The following is an 11,587-nucleotide window of genomic DNA, read 5'->3' as shown; positions in this document are numbered from 1 at the left end:
TAGCCTAGCAGGCTCCTCTGTCCATGGGATTTTCCAGGCAATAGTCCTGGACTGGATTGCCATTTCCTTCTCCAGGGGATCTTCCCAACCCAGGGCTCGAACCCAGGTCTACCGCATTGTAGACAGACGCTTTACCATCTGAGCCACCAGGGAAGTTCCCGTGGGTCTAGGTAATCTTGGAGATTAACACAAGAAATCAGCCAGATCCATCCTGTACTTATACAAATATTGAGAAGAAAACTGCCTCTATTCTTGGAGAAAGATAACGATATTCTCCTTTGTCAGAGCTTTCCAGTGAGCGAGTTATCTAAACCTGTCTTCATGGCCTTGTTTCTTAGGCTGTATATGATGGGATTAAGGAAAGGGCAGTAAAATATAGAAGAAAATAAAATGAGATCAGGGAATGATGTAGACCCTAAAATAGGTTTCAAGTATGCAATAAATGCAGTTGAGAGAAAAAGTGCACTAACTGCCAAGTGTGGGAGGCAAGTAGAATAGGCTTTGACTTCCCATCTGTAGACAGAATCATTCTGACAGTAAAGCAGATGTAGAGTATAACATTATGATGCACATAAAGCAACAGAAATCCAGGGCTGCATTAACAAATATCAGCACAATTTCTGCAATTATATTCTTCGAGCAAATAATAGCTAACAACTGGGGAATACCGCAGAATTGTTGGATCTTGTTGAGCCCACAGTAAGATAAAGAAAATGTTTCTGCTGTGTGCATAACAGATAGCAAGCCACCACTGAACCAGGATAGAACCACCATTTGGACACATGTGCCTCTGTTTATAATGACTTCATAGTGCAGGGGATGGCAAATGGCAACATAGCGGTCAATGGACATGCCTGTGAGGAGAAATCATTCTGCCACTGCTGAAAAAGGCACCAGAAACACCTGGGTGACACAATTAAGAAAGGTGATGGAATTCCTGTGGGTCAAAAAGTTGACAACAGTTTTGAGCACAACAACTGAAGTGAGGTAAATGTCAAACGGGGACAAATTTCTTAAGAAGTACGTGGATGTGTGGAGGCATGGGTCTAAGGATGTTATTGAACTATGGTGTTGGAGAATACTCGTGAGAGTCCCTTGGACAGCAAAGATATCCAACTAGTCCATCCTAAAGGAAATCAGTCCTGAATATTCATTGAAAGGACTGATGCTGAAACTCCAATACTTTAGCCACGTGATGTGAAGAACTGACTCATTTGAAAAGATCCTGATTCTGGGAAAGATTGAAGACAGGAGGAGAAGGGGATAACAGGGGATGAGATGGTTGGATGCCATCACCGACGCAATGGACGTGAGTTTGAGTAAGCTCCAGGAGTTGGTGATGGACAGGGAAACTTGGTGTGCTGCGGTCCATGGGGTCACAAAGAGTCAGACATGGCCAAGCAACTGAACTGAACTGAAGGATGCTACAGTAAAAATTAGGTCATTCCCCATTAGAGCTGCCAGGTAAATTACTATGAAAAACCCAGCTTGTAAGAACTGAAAAATCCATGGGCCAGAAAAACAAAAGATAAGAAATTTGGATACTGTGGAGACATTGTTCATTCTTGATGAAATATTCTGCATTAAGAAAAAAGAAAATAAGTTTGATTAAAGTGGTTGTAAATCCTAAATATAGTTAATATTACCTCAGCAGGGGATCGCTGAGGGTTGGACACAACTGAGCGACTTCACTTTCACTTTTCACTTTCACGCATTTGAGAATGAAATGGCAACCCACTCCAGTGTTCTTGCCTGGAGAATCCCAGGAATGGGGGAGCCTGGTGGGCTGCCGTCTATGGAGTCATACAGAGTTGGACATGACTGAAGCAACTTAGCAGCAGCATGCCTGAAAAACAACAACTCTAATAAGTGTTCTTATTTAATGATCATCTTTTTAATTAATGTGTTGAGTGTGTGTGTGAAAGAGACAGAAGCAAAAAATAATTTCAACGGTATATCTTCTTCATCAACATAAGCCTATATATCAATCATATACTTTATATGTACTTTATGACATTTTTTTTTCAGTTTCTCTTCCTGTGTCTACAAACTGTTATAATGCTATGCAACTATATAACAAATTGTTTCAGATTCTCAGCATCAGTTCAGTTCAGTTCAGTCATTCAGTCTTGTCCGACTCTTGGTGACCCCATGAATCGCAGCACGCCAGGCCTCCCTGTCCATCACCAACTCTCAGAGTTCACTCAGACTCACATCCATTGAGTCAGTGATGCCATCCAGCCATCTCATCCTGGGTTGTCCCCTTCTCCTCCTGCCCGATTCCCTCCCAGAATCAGAGTCTTTTCCAATGAGTCAATCCTTCGCATGAGGTGGCCAAAGTACTGGAGTTTCAGCTTTAGCATCATTCCTTCCAAAGAAATCCCAGGGCTGATCTTCTTCAGAATGGACTAATTGGATCTCCGTGCAGTCCAAGGGACTCTCAAGAGTCTTCTCCAACACCACAGTTCAAAAACATCAATTCTTTGGTGCTCAGCCTTCTTCACAGTCCAACTCTCACATCCATACATGACTACTGGAAAAACCATAGCCTTGACTAGACGGACCTTAGTTGGCAAAGTAATGTCTCTGCTTTTGAATATGCTATCTAGGTTGGTCATAACTTTTCTTCCAAGGAGTAAGAGTCTTTTAATTTTATGGCTGTAGTCACCATCTGCAGTGATTTTGGAGCCCCCCAAAATAAAGTCTGACACTGTTTCCACTGTTTCCCCATCTATTTCCCATGAAGTGATGGAACTGGATGCCATGATCTTCATTTTCTGAATGTTGAGCTTTAAACCAACTTTTTCACTCTCCTCTTTCACTTTCATCAAGAGCATAATAGAATCCTAATTTACATATGAATTAAAGTAAGAGAAAGATATGGAATATACAGTGATGCTATGTCACATCTTATGTCTATTTGTCTTGTATTTTTTTTGTCTTTCAATCAATTGACTGACATAATTATTTGCTCCAATTTTTGTCTTAAAAATAAATTAATAACATAATAGAAATTCTTCTCTCTATGTTAAATTTGCTTCCTTTCTACACAACTCTAGGCTTCCCAGGTGGCACTAATGGTAAAGAATCTATCTCGCTACAAATGCAGAAGATGCAAGAGATGCAGGTTTAATCCCTGGTTTGGGAAGAACCCCTGGAGTAAGGAAATGGCATACCCCACTCCAGTATTCTTGCCTAGAAAATTCCATTGTCAGAGGAGCCTGGTGGGCTACAGTCTGAACCAACTGAGCATGCATAGAACTCTAATCTTTTCTTATAATTTCTAAGATTTTAGATTATTGAATAATGGATTAAATGTCATATTCCAGAATTTTTTCTTTGGGCCTTTTGGGTTTCTGTATATTCTCCCTTGACATTCTCATATCATTTTTGTTACCCAGTTTTCACCTTTTTAAATTCAATTCATTTATTTTTAAAATTCATCTGCCTAGATAGATGATAGAAAGTTAGAAACAAATATAAACTCACACATATGTTTACTAGGTCATACTTCAATATATTACTACAAACATGGAAATATAAGAAAAGCTAAATTTCTGTCTACAAAACTACACTTCCTATCTCTATATTTTAATTCCAATGTCATTTTTTCTCACCCCTAATGTGTATGCTTCCTAGATGTCATGAGCTGTTTCCAATGTTTTGCCTAAGTATAACTCCATATTAAAATGTAAATTCTGTTTTCTTCTCTACTTGATTTAAAATCTGTCTATCCCTTGGTAGGGAAGATATAGATAAATGAAAGCAAAGCTATAGACATAGGCATAGATATAAATATACATGAGTACATATATTTAGAAGCACATATTTATAAGTTTATCTCTCTATCATCTGTCTATTTATTAATAGTCTTACCTCAACATATTTCTGGTTTAATTTTTAATGCCATAAATGAAACTATTATCTCTGGCCTGTCTTTCTCACTCAATGATCAATAATTATTTTTTACCCATTCAAGAATTCAATTAATAAAACTGAGTAAAATAGATAAGAAAATAGAGTTATTTTAAAAAGTTGGGTGAACAAATTTAGTGTAAAATGCTGAAATTAATTGATATCTCTGATATGTGTGTATCCTTTCTTCAGTGCATGATTTTTATTAAAATATACTTTTGTGTGTTTTGTGATTACATTTATATATATATATATATATGTATATATATATATTTTATTTCCCAGATTGGCTAGTGTTATTATATTTTCCCTTAATGTCATCTAACATCTCTCCTACTCTCTGTCAACCTGACTGTCTCTAAGATAGATAGATAGATCTCCTGTTTTCATCCTTTGAATAATGTAGATAAATAAAAATTAAGTGAATATAAAATATTTGTGATGGGATATTTGGAATGCAATGTATTTCCTCTTATACTTTATTAGAAAAAATTACCTAAAACTAATCATTTCCAAATTATATTCATTTAAGTGTTATCAGATTTAACAAAGTGGAAAGACATAGTTGAGCTATAGTTGAGCTTACATTTTAGAGGCTCAAATGCATAAAATTCCAAAATACTTTAAAAAATCTAACCTCCATATCTGTATTGTATAATTCAAAGCAATACTTTACATAAATCAAAACTAAACAAAGTTAATTAATAATTACTATAGTAATTATTTGCTTCCTCCAGTAATATCCAGTACATTTTAGTGGTAACGCATTGCCAAATTATATATAACTCTTTGATCTCTCACTTCAGCATTTTACTTATTTTCTTTGCTATGTTTTTAATTGTGGTTAATTTACCTAATATTTTCAACTGATTTTTCATTCATTACAATGAATCAGAGTGCTGTTGTGCATTACAAAGAAGTTATGTAAATAAAGAATTACAAAGACTAATATGTCTTTTGTATATGAGCTCATTTTAGAATATAGATAGATACTGAAAACTTCTCTGTGGCCTATACTTAGCAACTCATGCTTTAGAGATATTAAATTAAGTATTATTACAGAAGAAACTTTCTAACTACAGAATTTAAATAAGACTTTATTTGCAGGCTTCTCATATTCTGACTGAAATTATAATCAGCAGTCAGAATGAAAGAAAATAAAACTCACTAAAGTATCTGTTCTATAGAAGATGAAAGAATACAGCAGGCTTCATGTCATAGTCACTGTTCAAATTATTACTGATGATTCATCCAGATGGACAACACTAACTTTGACTTTCAAATATGAAAAAGCTCTTTTCCTCTCCAAGAGGCACTATACTTCCTGTGAGCAAACATATTTGTTGGTGAGTGAGCGACTGAACCAACCAACCAACCAAGAGATTAAGAATGGTGATGATTTTATATCTGCTGCCCATGTCCCAGTGGCTTAAAATTGGAAATATTCCAAACAGAGAGGCTGCCACTTTTGTTGAAATTGGCTTATCTGTCCCTTTCAATTATGAGACAAATCTTAGCACTATCTGATGTGAAGAAATTAAGTACAACAACTGACTTTTCCTTACCAATAAGTAATTTCAAAGGCTTCCCTTGTGGCTCAGACAGTAAAAAGTCTGCCTGCAATGTAGGAGACCTGGATCCCTTCCCTGGGTCTGGAAGATCCTCTGGAGAAGAGAAAAGCTACCCATTTTAGCACTCTTGCCTGGAGAATTCCATGGAATGAAGAGCCTAGTGAGCTAAAATTCAAATAGTGGCATGTAATCAAGAGTCCCCATAATTAGTAAGAAGGTATTTAAGGAACATACTTATCCTATCACCCACTGAGCTGATACAGAAAAGAATATATGTAATTAGCATGTTCCCAGGTATTGGTAATGTCACTCATAGAGAGCATGTATGTGCTAAGTCACTTCAGTTGTGTCCGACTCTTTGAGATCCTATAGACCTTAGCCCATCAGGCTCCTCTGTCCATGATATTCTCCAGGCAAGAACACTGGAGTGGGTAGCCATTCGGTCCTCCAGGGGAGCTTCCTGGATCAGGGAACAAACTCGTGTCTCTTACCTCTGCTGCATGGGCAGTCGGGTTCTTTACCACTAGCACCACTTGGTAAGTCCTGCAGCACAAATATATTTTTATTAGTTTCTCGAAATAAAAAAAGACATATTTGCCTTTTTAATGGTGAGATATTAGTCATATTTTCTCCTAATACTAGCAAATACTTGATTCTGTTGAGTGAAACCAATCAATCAATATCATAGAGTCAAAGCCTTCAATTTGTACATGCAATGTAGCACACAGAAAATGACTTAACCAACTAAACACTAGTTTACTTATACTTTGGTAAAAAGAGCATAATAAGTTAGCTGGAATTTAATTAGTGTTCATTTGTGATAGACTTTCATGTATACAAATTCCTTGAGACAAAAGTGTAATGCAAACATTCATTTTTGTGATACCTAAGTAAATTTCAATCCAAATACTGAAAAATGTGACTTTTTTTTATAAAAGATTAGCAAATAAGTTAAATATTTTTAACAATGTCATCACTACTAAGCTGCCATACAAGAAATGCAAAACAGAGTTTTCAAGTTGAAATAAAAGGAAACTAGGTAGTAATATGAGAACATGTGACTGTATAAATTTAAAGGTAAATATAAACATATAAGCACATTCTGCATAATACTGTAATGGTTACATAAAATCATTATTAGCTGTAGTATAAATATTAAAAGACAAAAGTATTCAATAAAGTTGTAGCTATAGTAATTAATAAGGGCACAATAAAGAAATATGAATGGTAATACAAAAAATATTTTATTTTATTATTTTTTTAAATATGTATTTTTACTTTATTTTACTTTACAATACTGTATTGGTTTTGCCATACATTGTCATGAATTTTAGAAGGCAGTAAATATGCTGAGCTTAAAGTTAAGTTGTTATCAATTTAGATTAGATTGTAATGACTTCTGATTCAAGATGTCAGAGTAGAAGGACATGTGCTCATCTCCTGTGGGAACACCAAAATTGCAACTAGCTGTTGAACAACCATCTACAGAAGGATGCTGGAACACACCAATTAAAGATGCCCCATATCCAAAGACAAAGAAGAAGCTGCAGCAAGATGGTAGGAGAGCTGCAATCACAGTAAAATCAAATCCCATACCAACCAGGTGGGTAACCCACAAACTGGAGAACAATAACACCAAAGAAGTTCTCCCACTGTTGGATAGGATCTGAATGCCAGTGACAGGCTTCCAAGCCTGGGGATATGATAAAATAGAATAGAGTAAAAGGAATGAAAAGAAATGAAGACAGCCTAAGAGACCTATGAGACAACAGTAGGCACACTAACATTCACACTATAGGAGTCCCAGAAGGAGAAGAGAGAGAAAGGACCTGAGAAAATGTTTGAAGAGATAATAACTGAAAACTTCATTAATATGGGAAAGGAAATAATCAACCAAGTCCAGAAAGCACAGAGAGTCCAAAGCAGGATAAACCCAAGGGGGAACACACCAAGACACATAGTAATCAAACTAAAAAAAGTTAAAGACAAAGATAAAATATTAAAAGTAACAAGGGAAAAATGACAAATAACATACAAGGGAACTCCCATCAGGCTGTAACAGGAGGGAAAGGGGCACAGCACAACTTTTGAAAGAATGACATACCCCAAGGACACAATAAAAACCGAGACCAAGATGGCAGACAAGACTAGACCTTAGTCCTCAATCAACAAATGAAATGACACACCCAGAGGTGCCATGATAGTTCCACAGCACTGTTAAAAGACCAAGGAGAGGGAGGTGGCCCAAATCCTTGAAATCTCCACCCCTTCCCAAAAATAGTTGAAATAATACTCCCATTCATTCAGTTCAGTTCAGTCTGTCAGTAGTGTCCAACTCTTTGCAACCCCATGGAGTGTAGCATGCCAGGCTTCCCTGTCCATCACCAACTCCCAGAGCTTTCTCAGTCTCATGCCCATCGAGTCAGTGATGCCATCCAAACATCTCATCTTCTGTCATCTCTTTTTCCTCCTGCCTTCAATCTTTCCCAGCATAAGGGTCTTTTCCAATGAGTCAGTTCTTCCAATCAGGTGGCCAAAGTATTGGAGTATCAGCTTCAGCATTAGGCCTTCCAATGTATATTCAGGACTGATTTCCTTCAGGATGAACGGCTTGGATCTCCTTGCTGTCCAAGGGACTCCCAAGAGTCTTCTCCAACACCGCAGTTCAAAAACATCAATTATTTGGTGTTCAGCTTTCTTTATAGTCCAACTCTCACATCCATACATGACTGCTGGAAAAACCATAGCTTGGACTAGATGGAACTTTTTTGGCAAAGTCTCTGCTTTTTAATATGTTCTTTAGGTTGGTTATAACTTGGCCATTCTAAGGAGAAAGCATCTTTTAATTTCATGGCTGCAGTCACCACCTGCAGTGATTTTGGAGCCCCCCAAAATATAGTCAGCCATTGTTTCTGTTGTTTCCCCATCTATTTGGCATAAACTGGTGGGACCAGATGCCATAATCTTAGTTTTCTGAATGTTGAGATTTCAGCCAACTTTTTCACTATTCTCTTTCACTTTCATCAAGAGGCTCTTTAGTTTTTCTTTCTTTCTGCCATAAGGGTGGTGTCATCTGCATATCTGAGGTTATTGATAGTTCTCCTGTCAATCTTGATTCCAGCTTGTGCTTCATTCAGCCCAGCATTTCTCATGAGTACTCTGCACATAATTTAAATAAGCAGGATGACAATATACAGCCTTGACATACTCCTTTCCTGATTTGGAACCAGTCTGTTGTTCCATGTTCATTTCTATCTGTTGCTTTTTGACCTGCATACAGATTTCTCAGAAGGCAGGTCAGGTGGTATTCCCACCTGGTATTCCCATCTCCTTCAGAATTTTCCAGTTTGTTGTGATCCACATAGTCAAAGGATTTGGCATAGTCAATAAAGCAGAAAGATATATTTTTCTGGAACTCTCTTGCTTTTTCTATGATCCATCAGACTTTGGCAATTTAACCTCTGGTTCCTCTGTCTTTTCTAAATCCAGCTTGAACACCTGGAATTTCTCAGTTCAAGCACTGTTGAAGTCTAGCTTATAGAATTTTGATCATTACTTTGCTAGTATGTGAGATTAGTGCAGTTGTGCAGTAGTGTGAACATACTTTGGCCTTGCCTTTCTTTGGGATTGGAATGGAAACTGACCTTTTCCAGTCTGTGGCCACTAATGAGTTTTCTAAATTTGCTGGCATATTGAGTGCAGCAGTTTGACAGCATCATCTTTTAGGATTTGAAATAGCTCTGCTGGAATTCCATCACCTCCACTAGCTTTGTTCATTGTGATACTTCCAAAGGCCCATTTGTCTTCACATTCAGGATGTCTGGCTCTAGACAAGTGATCACACCATCATGGTTATCTGGTTCATGAAGATCTCTTTTGTATAGTTCTTCTGTGCATTTTTGCCACCTCTTCTTAATATCTTCTGCTTCTTTTAGGTCCATACCATTTCTGTCCTTTATTGGGCCCATCTTTTCATGAAATATTCCCTTGGTATCTCTAATTTTCTTGAAGAGATCTCTAGTCTTTTCTATTCTATTGTTTTCCTCCTTTTTTTTTTTTTTTTGCATTGATCACTAAGGAAGGCTTTCCTATCTCTCCTTACTATTCTTTGGAACTCTGCATTCAAATGGATATATCTTTCCTTTTTTCCTTTGCCTTTAGCTTTTCTTCTTTTCACAGCTTTTTTATTAATATAAATTTATGCATTTTAATTGGAGGTTAATTACTTTACAATATTGTATTGGTTTTACCATACATCAACATGAATCTGCCACAGGTATACACGTGTTCCCCATCCTGAACCCCCCTCCCTTCTCCCTCCCCATACCATCCCTCTGGGTCATCTAAGTTCACCAGCCCCAAGCCTCCAGTATCATGCATCAAACCTAGACTGGTGATTCATTTCTTACATGATATTATACATGTTTCAATGCCATTCTCCCAGATCATCCCACCCTATCCCTCTCCCACAGAGTCCGAAAGACTGTTCTATACATCTGTGTCTCTTTTGCTCCCTCGCATACAGGGTTATCGTTACCATCTTTCTAAATTCCATATATATGCGTTAGTATACTGTATTGATGTTTTTCTTTCTGGCTTACTTCACTCTGAATAATAGGCTCCAGTTTCATCCATCTCATTAGAACTGATTCAAATGTATTCTTTTTAATGGCTGAATAATACTCCATTGTGTATATGTACCACAGATTTCTTATCCTTTCATCTGCTGATGGACATCTAGGTTGCTTCCACATCCTGGCTATTATAAACAGAGCTGCAATGAACATTGGGGTACACATGTCTCTTTCAATTCTAGTTTCCTAGGTGTGTATGCCCAGCAGTGGGATTGCTGGGTCATAAGGCAGTTCTATTTCCAGTTTTTTAAGGAATCTCCACACTGTTCTCCATAGTGGCTGTACTAGTTTGCATTCCCACCAACAGTGTAAGAGGGTTCCCTTTTCTCCACACTCTCTCCAGCATTTATGGCTTGTAGACTTTTGGATCACAGCCATTCTGACTGGCGTTTTCACAGCTATTTGTAAGGCCTCCTCAGACAATCATTTTGCCTTTTGCATTTCATTTTTTGAGGATGGTCTTGATCACTGCCTCTGTACAATGTCATGAACTTCCATCCATAGTTCTTAAGGCATTCTCTCTATCAGATCTAATCCCTTGAATCTATTTGTCACTTTCACTGTATAATCATAAAGGATTTTATTTAGGTCATATCCGAATGGTCTAGTGGTTTTCCATACTTTCTTCAATTTAAGTCTGAATTTGGCAGTAAGGAGTTCATGATCTGAGCCCATTTGCTGACTGTACACAGCTTCTCCATCTTTGGCTGTAAAGAATATAATCAATCTGATTTCTGTATTGACCATCTGGTGATGTCCATGTGTAAAGTCTTCTCTTGTGTTGTTGGAAGAGGGTGTTTGATATGACCAGTGCTTCTCTTGGCAAAACTCTATTAGCTTTTGCCCTGCTTCATTCTGCACTCCAAGGCCAAATTTGCCTGTTACTCCAGATATTTCTTAACTTCCTACTTTTGCATTCCAGTCCCCTATAATGAGAAGGACATATTTTTTGGGTGTTAGTTCTAGAAAGTCTTGTAGGTCTTCATAGAACCATTCAAGTTCAGCTTCTTCAGCACTACTGGTTGGGCATAGACTTGGATTACTGTGATATTGAATGGTTTGCCTTTGAAATGAAGAGATCATTCTGTTGTTTTTGAGACTGCATCCAAGTACTGCATTTTGGACTCTTTTGTTGACTATGATCGCTACTCCATTTCTTCTAAGGGATTCTTGCACACGGTAGTACATATAATGGTCATCTGAGGTAAATTCACCCATTCCTGTCCTTTTTGGTTCACTGATTCCTAAAATGTCAGTGTTCACTCTTGCCATCTTCTGTTTGACCACTTCCAATTCTTTGTGACACCATGTACACACAGTCCAAGGAATTCTTCAGGCTACAGTACTGATTGGATTTCCTTGCAGTCTAAGGGACTCTTAAGAGTCTTCTGCAACACCACAGTCAAAAGCATCAATTCGTTGGCTCTCTGCTTTCTTTATAGTCCAACTCTCACATCCATACATGAC

At 37.5% G+C, this 11,587-nt stretch overlaps 1 pseudogene; it reads right to left on the bottom strand.

Moving 5' to 3' along the window:
• LOC106502329 lies at positions 282-4,558 on the bottom strand (annotated as a pseudogene).

The sequence above is a fragment of the Capra hircus genome, chromosome 7 (assembly GCF_001704415.2).
Source record: "Capra hircus breed San Clemente chromosome 7, ASM170441v1, whole genome shotgun sequence".
NCBI lineage: Eukaryota > Metazoa > Chordata > Mammalia > Artiodactyla > Bovidae > Capra > Capra hircus.
The sequence above is the reverse complement of the archived record's forward strand: the minus strand, read 5'-3'. Positions and strand labels throughout refer to the sequence as shown.